The sequence below is a fragment of the Somniosus microcephalus genome, chromosome 10 (assembly GCF_052327205.1).
Source record: "Somniosus microcephalus isolate GS21.2 chromosome 10, FLI_Smic_1.0, whole genome shotgun sequence".
Lineage (NCBI taxonomy): Eukaryota > Metazoa > Chordata > Chondrichthyes > Squaliformes > Somniosidae > Somniosus > Somniosus microcephalus.
Window position 1 is genome coordinate 46,730,407 of NC_140996.1, and position 17,843 is coordinate 46,748,249.

The 17,843-nt window shown below is 45.9% G+C and overlaps 1 long non-coding RNA gene across 1 annotated transcript; it reads left to right on the forward strand.

Annotated features, from left to right (window-relative positions):
• The first annotated feature begins 4,369 nt into the window (after window positions 1-4,369).
• On the forward strand, window positions 4,370-16,658 carry LOC147111502 (uncharacterized). Its single transcript, XR_015079701.1, has 2 exons — window positions 4,370-4,502; window positions 13,712-16,658. It is a non-coding gene; the product is annotated as an uncharacterized LOC147111502 (long non-coding RNA).
• Window positions 16,659-17,843: the final 1,185 nt, after the last annotated feature.

Here is a 17,843-nt window from a genome sequence, read left to right on the forward strand (position 1 = left end):
AAAGGAACCATTTGAGCAATGGACAAATGAAAGGCAGTGAATCAAGTTTTGTACAAAGAAATACTTCAAATCAATCCTGAGAAGATCAACTTCTAGTTAAGATCAAATTATTACATTTACCACATCATTTCTATTCATTTAAGAGCAAAATGTCAGAGTTAAAATCAACTCTATTTAAACAAATCATTATAACAGTGTTACTGTAGCTTTAGGCTTAGAACTGGGTGGCACAGTTGTTACTGTCTTTTACTTTTTAGATTAAAACTGATAAGGCAATGAAACTCTCCTTTCTGACTGTTATTAGGATCCTAAGTGAAGTAAGTTTGTCTCTACACACAATCCAGTTCCTACTTCTAGTTTGATTTGAAAAGAATATACCTATTAGAAGCATGAATAAACATAGTAACATACTGACAAATGATAGTACAGCAGACATCCAATACTAATGCATTAGCATAAAACGCTACCCAATTCCACATAATACTTACCATCTTACCCATTTGTTTGAAGTAAAGCCTGAGATTGGCCTAATTATGGAGTACCACACCGTTAATAAACTCCTTTCACTGAATATTTTGATCAGCCTATTACTCATTTGGATTAGAAGGAAGAACAGTCTATATATAGAGCTCATTATGCAAAACAAAGTAAAGAAAAGCTGGTACTAAGAAGAACCTTGGTAAGTGAACACAGACACAGTGTAGTATAGTCATATCAGATTACATCTAATCATAGGTACATTTGCACCAATTGATTGGGGGGTGGAGATTAATCTCTGTAACTAGACAGGGAGCAGACATTATACAGAATTATGATGTTCCTTCATTGATTGTACTTTAATGGATACTTGTCTACTTCCCATTATGAATTCAGCATATAAATGGCACATTTTGCCTCTAATTGCATCATCATAGGGCCAGAATTTGCTGAAAAAATAATGGTATGTGAACGACACATGCCATTACTAATGTGCAAATCACCCAGCGAGTTGTGGCAAGGAAGAGATGCCCCATGAATTGCGAATTGCCACAAGTTGCTGGATGATTTACGCCACTCCGCCATTAGCTTTGCAAAAATAGCATCTCATTCTTAACCGCCTCATGAGTTTCATGAAGTTGTTGTAATTGCACGTTAATTGCCCACTAAATTCGCCGCAGAAAATTAATTAATAGCATAGGCACACTTTCAACAATGTGATCATTGTTAATGACTGCCAATCAACCTCTTTGGCCCAGAAAATGAAAAGTTAAAAGTGTGGAGTCTCATTCCTTCAGGTAGAGAATTGTTGTTGGAAATTTTGAAAATCTTAGAGTTTAATTTTTTTTTCCTTTCTATCGCTTTTTCTCTCTCTCTCCTAATCCAATCTTTCCTTTCCTCTCTTTATTTCTGTTTTTGTACCTGATTTGACATTGAATTCACCCACTCTAGTTCACCCTCCTTCTTAGTCCTTCCTCTGTTTATTTCTCAATCCTTAAATCTCATTGGTTAAGGAGAGACATGGTTGGTCCTGTCGTTCACCATGGTCCCAGATGCTCAGTTGCTCTCACTGCAGTATCATCTCGCACTTCCAGCAGCTTAAAGGGCAAAACATTATTGAGCCGGATGGTGCAGGAAAAAGTTTAACTACCCAGGCACGCCATGAGATGCCCTGCTCCTGCAAAATCTGGCCACTATGTAATTCCTGTATTAGACCTTTTTAGTCACACTGACTATTGTGCTAGGGGAGTAAAGCAAAAAAAAAAACTCTAGATAAGGTAATTGTGCAAGTTAGCTAAAATTAGGATCTTAACATTGAAAATCTATCTCCATGATGATGTATTAAAAAATATAATGGGTGTTTTCCTTACCATAAATAACTTTACACAAACTTTCTATCTTCTGATAAATGGCAGTCTAGGCTTTAAAGCAAATCTAGGCATTATTGCTAAAGGTTCACAGGTTCGAGCATAAGTATAATGCCGTGGCAAATCTTTTACATTTGCCAGCTAAGAACACCAGTTACGAGAGGCACGAATCTAATTAATTTCAGGCACATTGTAAATTCTGAATAGTCATGAGCTGTAGGGGTAGATTTGAACTTTTACCGGCAGGTCGAAAACTGGCAGTAGCAGATCAACTGCCCGTTGTACACTTTACCTGAATTTCCTTTCTATTGGAGTTAATGGAAAGGAAATTTGGGAATGGCGTGGAATGGACAGCTGATCCCCTGTCACCAGTTTTCTATCCAGTGGCAAAAGTTAAAATATACCCATCCTCTTTAGAGTTGCAGTTCATCATTAAACCAAGCAGCAAATTAAAATCAATATGATTGATGCATACCCAGTTGTTTAAATGTTGCCACTAGTGTCCGAATCCAACACATGGTATAAATGGTCCAAATTTGATAAACAGACAACCTCACTTTATTGTGGAAACAGAAATACCGACTTGCTCGTCATAAATAATGGATTATCTTGGACTGCAATGAATGCACTTTAGACAAATTCACAGCAATTATGCATACAGCAAGACATTACAAACTGGCCCATTACAGGAATGACATTACGATTATCCACTGCTTGCAATCAGAGACTAAGGGCTGAATTTTTCCGGCGCTCAGAGGGTGGGTTTGGAGGCGGGTCTGCTGTCAAAATGGCAGTGATTGACAGTGGGGTGGAAGTCCGCTCTGAACCCGCCTCCTTGTTAATTTCCCAAGCACCGGCTCTGCCTGCGGTTTGCAAACCCGACACTAAGTGACGGGTCAGGCAATTGAGATACTTAAGAAGCTGCTTAAAGGTATTTAAGCAGCATTTTACCATGTCCTAATGCTTTGTCCATGTATTTTACAAGGTTTATGATGCTTAGGGATCACGTCAGGTAAGTGTGTCGGGTTCTCAATGACTCTGCATTGCTGTGAATAGTTGACAGCTGCAAAAGTGGTATAAAAGCTACCATTTCGCAGCTGTTCAATTTCTAATCTTAGAAGCTGGAGCCTTCAGGATTTGGAATATACTTTTCAGCTTGATGGAGGTTTGAAGTGTTTGGAGCAAACTCTCTATCTAGTGTAACCTCCCTGGAAGCAACCTCTCTCTCCATTGACAGATCACTTCTATCATCTCAACTTCAGCTGCCATTTATTCCATCAGCATCAGTGCCCTTGAAAAAATCTCGTCATATCAACACCATAAAGAATCCCTACAATGGCCAAGCCATTCCTTTTACACACATCACCATTGCAGGGGGTAACGTTATGTCTCACCATTCACTGTAACTCACTAAGCCACTTCCAAAGGTGAACACACATCTGTCCAAGAATGCAAAGTGTTGAAAATAAAGGTTTTAATGTTTGACACCACATAAACAGAAACTTCACATGAACATTGGCTAAAACACCCAAGTGCCTACCCTTGTGTGTTGTTAGTTGGTTTGATTGGACTAGGATGAGGGTGAGTGTGAGGGGTGGCTAGTGAGATGGAGAAGTAATAATGTGGATAGAGAGGGATGGGTGGAAGTGCAAGCTAAGTAAGGATGTGCAGGAAAGGCAGAGTGAGAGGGATGTGATGAGGGGCAGAGTGAGGGGGATGTGATGTAGATAGAGAGGGATGGGTGGAGGTGCAAGGTAAGTTGGTATGAGTAAGGATGTGCAGGAGTAGGGTAGGGAAGGCAGAGTGATGAGGATGTGATGAGTGGCACAGCAGGATGAGGTTGAGTGTGGCTTTGCAGTAACATTTTGTGATCTACTGAGATCATTGAAAGGTTTGCGCCACTGCAGCCCAGTCCTCCTGATGACATCCCTGCTTGTGCCTTCCTGTGCAATGTGCAACCAGGCTGCATTGGTCTCCTGGGGAGGTCTCACATTGACAAGCGTGCGCGGTCATAGATGCCCCGCAAGTTTCAGGTTTCCGTGTGCAATGCGCTTGCGCGAAAACCCAGAACTTACGATCTGTCAAGTTTTAGCTTGACAGATCATACGAATCTGCAGGAAACGGACATTCACTGGTGGAGAGTTGGGCAATTTGCCCAATTACTGCCTAGAGAATGCCCACAAAACTCTTACGCCTGGTAAAAGCAGGCGGAAGGCCTATTTTCGCCAGTGTAAGGGTTTAAATAAATATTAAAATAACATTTTTTAAATCTTTTAAACATTCAAAACCTTTTAAATTAGTTTAGGTTATTTTTGGCCCTTTAAAAAATGTTTAAATTTATTTTTCAAAAAATGAAACTTTTGTTTTAAATGTTTAATTAAATTGCATTTTAATTAATTTTTAACATAGGATGATTTACTTTTATTTAAGTGGGGTGAAAGTGTATTTTTTATGTGATTCCTATTAAACTTATGGGGATTCCGTACGTAAATGGAATCCCCATAAGCTTAATGGGAATCCCCTTTTTGATTGGTTGGGCCGGCCCACGTGATCCCAGGGATGCTTCCGAACCGCGCGCACCCCTGGGATATGTGAGCCTTTACACAGGCCTGCAGGCCCAGGACCACCAGAGTCCGAAGATATGGAGGCACCGGGTAGGTGCGTACTTTTTTTGCAGATCTGAGGCGTTCGCCCGCGGGACGTCTCCGGCTACAATTTCCAGTCCATTCTAAATATACTACATTTTTCAGAATAATAGGTAATTTTAATCATTTGTACATAGAAATTATGAAATCATACAGTTTTAAGGGGGCTCTATTGAAGCTCCTAAGCTAAAGTGTTAAACGACACACTTTAATAATATATTGGAAATTACCTTTATCAGCCAGTCATGTAACTAGGGTGAGACAGACTCTAACAATGGTTGAGGTGCAGAAAATTGGAAATGGCAAAGCTTTATGCTGACAGCATTTATCTCCTATCTCAGACCTAAGATATTTATCATGTCCTTTGTTTATGGCAGTGTGAAACTACAGACATTTTTAAATCCATTAAACAAGATTGTTCCCTTAATAAATCATTCCTGTTTTTATCACAAGAGACAGTATTTAATCTTTAAAGTCTCTCTCCTTATCCATGCTGGAATAGATCTGAAAATGCAGTTTATGTCCTAGCCTGTAGTATAGGATTTGTAGTTCTTAGCAGCAATGAAACATTGATTTGCTTCAGTTCATACAGCAAGCTTTTTTCATTATATACGAGCAGATCTCCTGTTGTACTGCTTACAGTGAGTAGGAAATTTTTTAAGTACAGGGGTGTTAGGCAAAATAGTTTTCTTGGATCAGAGGCAGCTCTGCTACCTGGGAGCATGGGGAGGGAGGCCCAAGTCCTGCAGTATTTTGAAGGGCCTTAGGGTCTGAGAGTACTGGAAGGGGTGAGGAGAGGGATTATAGGGCTCTTGAGAGTGAGGTCTGCGAATTCTAGAGCAGATCTTAGATTTGGGATCTCTGGGAGACAGATCAAAGAACTGGAAGCAATGGGAAGGAGATCTCCAAGGTCTGGGTGTATTGAAGGTGGTCCTGGGATCAGAGAGTACTGGGAACTAAGAGATGGTCCTTGTATCCAAGAAGTTCCTGCAGATTGGGGAGCTTGGACCCAGTAGGACTGTAGAGTGGGCTTGGGAGCATTGACAGGCCAGAGGCTGACAGTATTTGGGGTTTATGGAGATCGGGGGGAAACATAATCTATCAGCCTTGTCGGGAGGACTTGGGTGTATGGGACCTGAACTACTCTTCAGATCATAAGCCACCATCTTCCCCGCCACAGACCTGTCTGTTAGCCCCTTATCCTGACTCATTTATAGACCATTCTGCACCATAAATCACCTCCTCATCATCAGCCGAAATGTGGCCCTAAAATTCTGTGGGCATTCTCCTGATCTGCAACTGTAAATTTGGTGAGAGATTGGTGGAACACCAGGGAAACAGCGTGAGTTGTTGTTTTCAGCTATTTATACTGTTTCTCCAGGGGAAATCAGAAAACCTCACAGAATTTCCAGGCCCCTGTCTTTATGTTCCTAGTGTAAATGCCATGCCCGATTGGTGAGCTTGGTGAGTGTGTTGAAATATACAGTCATTAATAAACATACAGAAACCTCATAAAATGCTCAGAAGTTAACCATGTATGCAAGCACCAAAGTTTTATATATACCCTTCAACCTCAAAAATGGTTCAGAAGAGAAAGATTTTTTTAACTGTATTTTCAACTGAAATAATAAAGGGGACATATGATTGAGATGGATAGCAGCCAACCAAAAGGAACAATAATTCAAACGCATCATCCAGCTGGGTATAAACCAAGCTGGGTTTATCGTCAACCTTCAGATGAGAAAAAAAAATGTTCTCAATAATAATCAATCTTTATTTTGTTTTTTGTCAAGAAAGAAACCAGAGATGCTGCTGCTAATCTCAGGTGTGTTAAATGTGAGACTTGCCTGAAATAAATCATTGAGAATTCAACGTGAAATTGCTTACATGATGGGTCATTTAGCTTTCCTAGGGAGAAACTGGCAGGGGTTGGGGTAAGGCAAGGGCAGCAGCTGCCTAGAGGAGTCCATGGGACACCCACCCACCCTACGTTCCGGGTCACATCGCATTAGAATCTTGATGGTGAGCTGCCAGCATAAAACACTATCCACTTAGGCAGCTCACCAATTATTGGCCCAGAAATATGGGTCGGAGGCTTCCCGCGAGTGTAAGCCCCCGACCTGCCCTTACCTTGCGCGCCAGCAGTTGAGCTGTGGGCCCCCGTGGAATTCCGATCCTGGGCCTGCTCCAACTGCCGGCGCGCAGTGCTTGCGTATCCTAGGGGCGCAGTTAGTTCGATGCGTCCCCTGGGATCACGTGGGCCATGGGGAGCCAATCGGAGCAGGGAATGCCCATTCATAAGTTTGACAGGAAGACTACGGGCCCCAAAACATCACTAAATCTGCAAATAAATTTTTAAAAAACATCACATTTTTTAAATAAACTATAAATTACATGAAATAACTATTTTAAACAATAATTTACTGTGGTATCTTGAGGTGGCCATAGATGGAGACAGACACAGGTTAACTCCTTAACATGATTTAATCAACACTTGCACATAAAAGCTTCTGCCATGAGGCAGCAAAAACAAAGAGTACAACCAGTACAGATCAGACTTAACTCAGGAGAGCAATTGCCACAGCACCACCTGGTGGATCAGGTTACTCATAACCTCCCAGGTTACTACACTCCTCCCCCCTTAAGATTGCCGTATGCAATTCTTAAACAATAACCCTTACTAGGTACTACGTTTTAATTAACCAGTATGCTCTAACCATGGTTAACCCCTGACTAATTTAACAGGTTTGTATAAGTCTTTCTGGTTGCTTGCGAATCCTTTGTGAACGTCTTAATTCCACTTGTGGTGGATTCTCAGATTCATTCGCACTTGAGATTGGAGTAGCCTCTGATGTTGGTTTTACTCTGTCCCGCTGTGGCCTGGCAGTACCAGTGTCCACTGGCACCTTATAAGCCGTGCTGGTTCCTGGAGCAGCCCCTCTACTGCCCTTTGTTCCATCTGAGGCAGTTCCCCCTGCTGCCGGCTGAAAAGCTGATCCACATGCCGACAAACCCCTCAACCATCCCCTAGTAACACGGAGTACGACACAGGTCCTGTAATGTCCTGGATTAGTCCTGGTATCCATTTAGGTCCATAACTGAAGTTCCGGGTGTACACAGAGTCCCCTATGGCGAAATGGCGAGCTTTAGTATGTTTGTCATGGTACGCTTTTTGGTTTGTTTGTTTTGTCTCAACCTTGCTTTTGAGATCTGGGTGTATCAGGTCTAACGTGCACCGCAACTTTCTCCCCATCATCAACTCAGCCGGAGAAAGCCCCGTGGTAGCTTGGGGTGTTATACGATAACTAAACAAGGCTCTGTTGAGCTTGGTCTCCAGGGTGCCACCTGAGCTCTTCCTCATGAGCTCCTTAAAAGTCTGCAAGGCTCACTCGGCTAACCCATTTGAGGCTGAGTGATATGGAGCCGAGGTGACATGTGTGATTCCATTCCTTACCATGAATTCTTTGCTCCCTTCACTAACAAAACACTGTGCATTGTCGGATACAATCAATTCTGGAATACCATGTGTGCTGAAGCTGTTCCTGAGACAATTCAGTGTGGCATCAGTCGTTGCAGAGCTCACTGGATAAATGTCGATCCACTTTGAGTGAGCGTCAACCAGCACCAAAAACATTTTGCCCATAAAAGGTCCCGCATAGTCTATGTGAATTCTCCTCCAGGGTTTGCTGGGCCACTCCCAGGGATAGAGCGGTGCCCCAGCAGGTGCTTTCCTCTGTTCCTGACATATAGTGCATGTCTTTACCTTGGACTCAATTTCAGCATCCAAGTTAGGCCACCACAGGTAGCTCCTAGCCAGTCCTTTCATTCTAGTCATTCCTGGGTGCGATTGATGCAACTGTTCCATCAAAGTAGAGTGCCCCCGCTCTGAGACTATGATGTGTGCTCCCCATAGCACACATCCATCTTGGACACTGAGCTCGTGCTGTCTCTGTCTGTACGGCGCGAACTCCGGTCCCTCACGGTGATCTGGCCAGCCTTTCAACACATACTCACGGACCCTTGACAAAACAGGGTCCTTGGCTGTCCAGCCCTGGATTTGTACTGAAGTCATCAGGGGACTGATCTCCTGATCCAGCATCAGGACGTGCTCCTCAGGGGAAGTACTGCGAGGAGATTTTGAGAGGGGCAGGCGGCTGAGAGCATCTGCATTCCCATTTTCCTTGCCGGCTTTGTACGTGATCACATATTCATAGGCTCTTAGTATTACTGCCCATCTCATTATTCTCTGTGATGCCATTTGAGGCACCGCTTTCATCTCATTCAGTAAGCTAATAAGAGGCTTGTGGTCAGTACTGATTACAAACTTCCTCCCATATATGTACTTATGGAATTTCTTTACTCCAAATATAATGGCCAACCCCTCTTTATCAAGCTGTGAATAGTTCTTTTCCGCAGCTGTGAGCGTGCGTGAAACAAACCCGATGGGCCTTTCCGCTCCATCTGGCATGCGGTGGGCCAACACTGCCCCCACTCCATAGGGTGATGCGTCGCAGGACATTATCAGCTCCTCCTTCTTGTTGTAATGCACTAACACCCTGCTGGACTGAAGTAGCTCCTTTGACTGCTGAAACGCTTTCGCTTGCTCTGGCCCCCAACGCCATGGCTCCTCCTTTCTCAGCAGTTTGTGCAGGGGTGCCAGCAGCATCGATAAGTTTGGAAGAAACCGGTTATAATAATTCAGGAGCCCTAGATAGGCTTTCAATTCAGTCACTGAGGTGGGTGCCGGTGCATCCTGCACTGCCCGCACTTTCCCTGGTAATGGATGGAGGCCTGTGGCATCCACCCGATGTCCCAGGAATGTAACTTCCTTCTCCATTAAACTACACTTACTCCGTTTCAGGCATAGCCCCACCTCTTCCAGCTGCTGTAGCACTTTGTCCAGTGTTTTTAAGTGATCCTGATCGTCACTTCCTGTTAGCAGAATGTCATCTAGGTACACGGCCACCTTTGGAATGCCCTGCAGAATGCCCTCCATAGTCCATTGGAATATTGCTGGGCTAGAACTGACACCAAATGGTAACCTGGCATACGTGAACAGCCCCTTGTGCGTGTTCACCGTGACAAACTTTTTTGATTCTTCATCGAGCAATATCTGCTGATACGCATGACTCATGTCCAGTTTGCTGAATCTTTCTCCCCCAGCGAGCGATGTTAACATGTCCTCCATTCTTGGAATGGCTTACTGTTCCAGTGATGATACTCTGTTCACTGTTAACTTATAGTCACCACACACCCTTATGTTACCGTCGGGCTTCAATACCAGGACTATTGGTGCCGCCCAGTCTGAAAATTTCACTGGTTCTATTACTTTGTCCTTTAGCAGGCGATCTAGTTCTGCCTCAACCTTGGTTTTCATTGCAAAAGGTACCGACCTTGGTTTAAAGAAACGAGGCGTGGCATCACTGGCTACATGAATCTTGGCTGTGGCTCCCCTTAAGGTGCCCAGTTCATCCTTGAACACTAACTCATGCTTCATCAGCACTTCTTGCAGTACCTCTGTACTGTCCTCCATTATATTCATTGCCTGCCAGTCCACACTCAACTCACTGATCCACCATCGCCCTAACAGGTTTGGCCCTGACCCTGCTACCACTACCACCGTAAGCTCTTTGGTGACTCCTTTGTGTTCCACTTGTACTTCGGCCGCCCCCAAAATGTCCACCTTCTGTCCTGTGTAGGTTTTGAGACTAATGGGGCATGTACCTAGCTCTGGTACTTTTGCTTCCCCCCATAGCTTGGCATACTCAGTCTGCGACATTATGGTTACACTACATCCGGTGTCAATCTCAAACTTTACTTGACCTCCGTTCACTATCAAATACTGAGTGAGAAGGGGTACGTTGGGCCTTGAAGTGTCTATACTGTATATAGTGAAAACCTCCTCACTAGACTCACTAGACTCTTCCTCTTGTATGTAATTTGCCCGCTTTGTGTACTTCTCCCTCCCCCTTTAGCATGCTTTGCCCCTTTAGCACTGCTTCTCTCACTCACTGCCCTTTTACAGACTTTCTTTAAGTGCCCTATTTTTCCACAATTGTGGCACTTTGTCTTTGTAAACCTGCAGTCCTTTGCATAATGGCTCATCCCGCCACATCGGTAGCAATCCCCAACCCCGACTGGTGGACTTTTCGCGCCAGCTTCTATCTTGAAAACAGCTCCTCCCACTGGTTTACTCCATTTCTCATTGCTCATACTGTTTACGTCCTTAATGTCCTTGTTAGCCGTCTCCATGGCTTGTGCTTTTTTAAGTGCCATCTCAAACGTTAATCCTTCTTCTGACAGCAACCTTTGCTGTATACTGTCATCGTTAACTCCGCATACTAGTCTGTCCCTTAACATGACTGTGAGCGCATTTCCAAAATTGCAGTCCTGTGCGAGCTTCCGAAGCTCCTCCACATACTCAGTAACGCTTTCTTCCGGCCTCCTAATCCTCGAATTGAATTTCGATCTCTGTACTATTTCACTAGGTTTCGGATTGAAATGATTCTTCAGTAGACTCACCAACTCGTCAAAAGATTTTTCTCCTGGCCGCTCCGGGCTCAGCAGATTCCTCATCCGTGTATAGGTTTGCGCTCTCACACAACTCAGTAAAATGGCCCTTTTCCTTTCAGCACTGTCCACCTCATTTGCCATAAAGAAATGGCCCAGTATTTCACAATACTCCTCCCAAGACTGCGACTTGCTGTCAAAAGGTGCCACGGAGCCTACCATTCCTGCCATCCTTGGAGTCCGGTCACTTCAGCCAAAAAATCAAACTCCGTTTCGACTCCCACAGCCTAGCCTCGTGCTTTTCCGACTAGTTTGCTAACCAACCCGAGCACCTCTTCCGAATACTCCAAAACTCTTCTGTCCTTTATTCTCGTCGCCATATGTGGTATCTTGAGGTGGCCATAGATGGAGACAGACACAGGTTAACTCCTTAACATGGTTTAATCAACACTTGCACATAAAAGCTTCTGCCATGAGGCAGCAAAAACAAAGAGTACAACCAGTACAGATCAGACTTAACTCAGGAGAGCAATTGCCACAGCACCACCTGGTGGATCAGGTTACTCATAACCTCCCAGGTTACTGCATTTACATTTTTGAAAAAAATAATTTTATTTTCTAATGGCTAAAAATAAACTTACCTTGCTTTAAAGTATTTAAAAATAATAAGCCTGTGGAAAAAATGTTTTAATTTTAATTAATTCACCACTTACCTTGTAAAAAGCAGGCCTTATGCCTGCTTTTTAAATGTGTAACTTGTGGAGACATACCCTCCCGGGAAAACCTGCAAAAAAAACGTAAGTTCGATGCGCACGCGCAGCCTCTCCTGCACGCGTTCGACTTCTGAACCCCTTCTTTCAGGGGAACGGAAGTGCCGGTTTCCCACGCATGCACAGTGCATGCAGGAAACTGACACTTCCATTGGGCTTACGGGTGAGTACCCCGTGCGTACTCACCCGTGGAGACCCGAATTTCTGGGCCATTCATTTATTATTTTGAATGTTACTATTGAATCTCCTTCCACTAGCCTTCCAGGCAGTGCATTCCAGATCATAATAACTCGCTGGGGGAGAAATTGGGTTGAGGCGCCAAAGGGGCACCAAGTTCGCCTAGGCGCTGATTTTTGTGCAGCATTCGGAGCATTAACGAACGTCAGAAATTCAGTTTCAGCACCCCTAGAGGGAGACGGGGCAAGGCTCGAGGCGCTCCGCATCCCTCTTAGGGCGCTGAAACTGAATATCGCAGCGCAACGTGCCGCAGCGCCACACGCTGCGGCACGGCACGCTGCGGTACTGCAGGCCTTCCTCCCATTGTTAAGGGGGAGGGGCCTGCAACAGCGTGATCCCCGATCGCGAGTGCCGGCAAAAGAGCCCGGCACCAAGGAGAAGTGCCAGGCTCTCGGAAAACAGCCGGCAATGCCGCGGGGGGGTGGGGTCAGGAGGCCGGGGACGGAGGTGCTGGCAGGCGGCCACCGAAAAAGGCAGCCGCCCCGCACCTCCACCTTAACTTGCACCACTGCCGGCACAGCAAGGCCCCGTGAACCAGGCGTGGGTAGCGAATGGTGCTACAGCGGCATTCACTACCAAATATCGCGATCGGGGCGCTAATGGGGCGCTGTGCACACCGATGATGTCATCGGTGGCGGCGCAGCACAACAGGCTAACGCCACCATTAGCGCCCCCGCTGAATATCGCGGGAGGCGCAGCCAGTGGCGCTACAGCCACTGACTGCCCTCTTTAGGCGCTAATAGGTGGCGCTACATACCCAATTTCTCCTCCGCTGTGTGTAAAACAAATCTCCTCATCTCCCCTCTGGCTACTTCGCCAATTACCTTAAATCTGTGTCCTCTGGTTAACAACCGTCCAGTCAATGGAAACAGTCTCTCCCTATTTAATCTATCAAACCCCTCATGATTTTGAACACCTCTATTGAATCGCCCCTTAAACTTCTCTGCTCTAAGGAGAATAATCTCAGCTTCTCTAGTCCCTCCACATAACTGAAGTCATTTATTCCCGATACCATGCTAGAATATCTCCTCTGCATCATCTCCAAAGCCTTGACATCCTTCCTAAAGTGTGGTGCCCAGAATTGGACACAATACCTAAGGCTGAGGCCTAACCAGTGATTTATAAAGGTTTAGGATAACTTCCTTGTTTTTGTACTCTAAGGGCTGGATTTTCTCAATGGAGACGAGTTGGAAGCGGGACTGCTGATTGTTGTGTCAATGTCCCGCCTCCATCCTCTTCTGACCAACCAGAGGGATTTTCCCCTGATTGAACTTGTGAAGCCCGCCCTGCAGGCTCAGCAGGCCAATTAGGGAGGAATTCACTGACAGAGCATGTCAACGTCAGACGTGCTATCTGTCAAGGCTTCTGGGATGAAGAAATGTCAGCATTTGACAGCTCTGTGAAGTTGTCAAACACTGACATTCTCTGTAGTTTGATGAGACCTTGGGCTCGATTTTGCCAGGCCCGAGGAGGCGGGATTGGAGGCGTGTGAGGTGGTAAAATCACAAAAACATGGCGGGCGGGCCAGATCCTGCCTCCATCCCGCCTCCGAGCAATTTTCCCAAATGTGTGTTTTCTGACTCCGTTTCCATCCCGCCTCCAAGAGGCGGGATAGGCCCCTAAGACCTTTAACATCCATTAATTGCCTCTATAATCCCATTTTGAGAGGCCTTTCTGATTTTCCCATTTTTCCCATCTGCTGCAGGTCTCCTCTGGAACACGCCAGTGAATTCTGGTGGCCTCACAAGTGGACTGCTTACTAACAGCTGCAGCTCCACCATTAAAAAGGAGTTCTCATCAATCATCATTTGCAGGTGGCAGAACTTTGTTGTCTCAGGTCTAGGGGAACTTTCAGCAGGCCTACCCATTGTTGTGGAAGTTTGGAGCCTGACACCCATCTCCAGTGTGACCTCCTGCGAAACCCCTCTCGCCACCTTGACTGAGCGCTTCCTCAACTGAGGCATATACCAGAAGAATGGGAACCATTTATTTCCTTTCAACCTGGACATCAGATTCAGATGATGGCCAGCCGTGGCAGCAGCAGAACCATGAACAACAGCACCACCAACAGCAGCAGCAACAACAGGAGCACCAAGCTACTGCTCACCCACCTGAAGCTGCACAGGCCAGAATGCGCCAGCGCGCAACCACATTGCTGCCCGGGATGCAAGGGACGCACTCATCTTGGCCAGATTTGCTTAGCCTGCACAATCAAACACTTTGGCCTCGCACTTTCTTATCAGAACATCGACAGCGGCCAAGAACCTGCGGATTCTTATCCGTCTGACCACCATACTGACAATTGCAAGTCATCCTAAGCCATCAATGTGGAAGTCCCATTAGCGAAATGACACATGCCACAACTGCAACAGTTTGCCATCAGAATTTTTTAAGACAATAAGCAACTGAAGGTATTTTAAAAATAAACACAACATTACACCCAAGTGACTACCATTGTGACAACTTGTGCATTCTCTTCCTCTTACGAGTGCTCCTACATGGTGCTTCCCCTGTGGCTTCAGCAGATGTGCAGGCTCCCTGCTCACTTTCTTGCTGCTCCTGTCTCAACACCTTTGGCGGGCATCCTCTGGGGTTGCAAACCTGTGAGGGCTCGTCAACAGTCTGCTGCTCCTGCGGCTGTGCAGGGTTTGAGACGCCGATCTCAGTTGGGTGGGGACTCTGGTGGGGCTCTGACCAAGGGCTCTGCAGTGGAATGGTCATGTGAGCGCTTGGAGAGGAGCCCCCACTTCCTTGTTGTATTCCATCAACATCCCTCTCATGGGTCAGCCCCACTTCAGAACTAGCAAGTGGCTGGACAGCACCTTGCTGCACTGCAGGGTGACCATGAGGACCCATTTCTGCACTGGAAGTCTACTCCAGAGGACTTGCCTGAAGGTCTGATTTGTTTGCTCAATAGCTGACCATCGTGCCTCAAGAGATGTCAGTCTATTCTGAACAATTACCATGTTTTCAATACCTTGGCAACTAAGCTCCTCCATGGACGTAGCCATCCTCCCCTCTACCGTAGCCATCCTCTCCTCTACGGTAGCCAGCCTTACGATGGAGGTAGCCATCCTTTCCAAGGAGGTTGCCATCCTTTCCGTGGTGATGCGTTCAGGCGCCAACGCCTCCACAAAGGCTCTGCTCATGTTAGCAATGGACTCCTCCATTCGCTCCACACTCGCAGTGACCCTGGAGACAAAACCTGCCAGAGACTCCTGCGCCTGTCCCTGGAGTTCCAGCACTGCTCTCCTTCTGGATGGACCCGGAGGCACAGGGTCGACATGCAGCAGAGCCAAGCTGGGAGCATCCTGTGCACTCCGACGAGGACTCCCCACTGCTGTCCCTCTCTCCACCATCTGCTGATGCTCACTTGTGAGCTGTGATACACCAGGTGACAACGCTACTCTATGTCCCGAAGGTCCCACTGAGATGTGAGTGTCTGCGATGGTGATGTGTGCGCTTAATTCTGCTGATGCAGCACCATCAGAGGTTGCAGCTTCCTCTGAGGAGTATGGAAGCTCAGGCTCTTCCTCCTGGACAGTGGGGATGGGGGCTGTCGATGGTTCTGTGGGGGTGTAAAGGAAAGAGTTAGAGATGTGAGGTCAAGGTTACATGAACATTGAATAGTGCAGATGATCATAAGTCAATCTGTTAGAGCATCAGGTTCATTATCAGTGACTTATGCAATGTCAATGAGAGAGATGCCAAACTATTCTATCACCAGCTTGCTGTGATGCGCCTGCCTGTCTATCCCCCACTTGGGAATCCTCCTCGATCCCAGCAATTTCCAGGGCAGCCTCCTCTGAAGTGGTGAGCTGGGCTAATGAGGGTGGCCCTCCTCCTGTCCTCGCTCTTTCCCTCTTATTGTGGGCTCTATTTTCCTGCAATGAGGGACACAAGTGGAGTTTGAGTGAGAATGTAAGAATTCGCAATAATTTACAGTTCTGAAGATTCATTTTTTTGATTAAAGAATCCCTGGCGATGTGCTTTTAAATTTCCAGGGATAAAAATGTCTGTCACCACATGGCCGAAGACAAAGGACAATGCTTTGTTTACAAAGCAATTGAATGCTATTAGCATTTGTTTGTATATCGAGTGGATACATCTAAACTGCAGAAGAGACTTTTGCACCTTGAATGGGAATCATTCAAGATTTGAATGGGTTTTAAATCACCCAGCGCTGGACAATAGAGCAGTTGTATCTCCCTTTTGTTTCAGCCCAGGAAGCTCCGGGAGACACATTAATCCAGTCCAACCACTCTGAGGTAGCCAATCACAGCTTTCTCTTGTGTATTGGACCCTTTTGGGTGGGGAATTTTGCACACAGCCCTTGCAAGGCAGGACGGCAGGGGCCGCACCAGGTATAAAGATAGCGGCTGAAGCTAGCTCGCTCTCTTACTTCGCTGGACCACAGGTGAGCTGAGTGTTCTGACTCCTCAGCATAGCAACCTAGTTAAGGAGTTTGGGGGATGGTGATTTAAGGGAATTGCTAAGATTGTTTAAATAACATTGTAGCCATTGTATCCCTCGTTTTCGCCGTCTGCAACCCCTGTTATATAGTTTTAATGTAATTACTGTGTTCGTGTGGGATAGTTTGATATTTTGATTATAGTTTCTTTTAGTTAATAAAACTTGATTTTTTTCTCTCATCCAAACTACGTGTCTGTTTTAATATCAATAATTATAAGCCCTGCAGTCAGAACTGCAAGGTGGGGTAGCGATTCGAAACCGCTGTTTTAAAATTGGTTTTATTTTAAAATTGGTCTGAGTGCAGGCAAAGGCTGCAAGACCAGGAAAATTACTTTAAACCAGTTTAAAGAAGCCCCAAACCCTTACAAGAATAAAGCAGGGAGTGTAGAGATTCCATAGCATAGATGCTTAGAAGGAGACAAAGGGCCCTCCCTGTGTGTTGTAAGTTGTCATTGCATCACTGTGATAGAGAGTGTGAGGGTGGCATGGTCGAATAGTTCAGTGAATGTGACCATAGAGAGAGAGGGAATGGGTAAGGGTGCAAGGATGTAAGTGTCGTGTGGGATGTGGAGGAAGAGGTTGGCAAAGCCGAGTGCTGGTGAGGAGAGGCGATGGGGATCAGATTGAGGGTGATGGGAAAGTCATACTCACTTTTTCTGTGCGGAGAAGGTCATGAAACCTCTTCCTGCACTGCAGCCAGGTTCTGCGGCACACAGAGATGGAGTTGACCTCCTGGGCCACTTGCAGCCACACAGCTTTAGCCTGCTGGGGTGGCTTTCTCTCTCTGAGGAAGGGAAAAGCACCTCCTTATTAGATCTTGCTCCCTGCACCAGAGCTTGGAGGGAGGGCTAATCAAAGCGAGGTGCACACTTTTGCATGCTGGTGGACATGGTCGGTAAATGAAGTCCTTCATACAATGTCCAAAGCGTTACCAGTCTCCAGAAGAAGCAAGGCTGCTTGCAGGCCTTAAATCCAGCAGCACTGATGACATCATCGGAGGTGACTTTCAGGATGGAAAGACTAATTGGGTCAATGGTTCCCACACGCTGGAAATCAAGTGCCCAATTAGGGGAAAATCGCACTTTGTTCCCACTTCACATTGGATTCGGGGTCCTGACACGAAAACCACCTGACATACCCCAGCCCGACCCCAATGGCAAAATCCAGCTCCTTGTGTTCAGGACTCATCAAACTTTTCAAATTTGTCGATTTCAGATGGCGGTTGGTTCGGAGGATCCAACAGCCAGTCTGTGAAATCGACAACGATGATGTTGGGTCTCCCAATCCAGAGCGGATGAAGGCTGTAGGAAGAAAACAAGGTAAGTGTACATTTTTTACACTTATCACTCACCTTACATACTTAC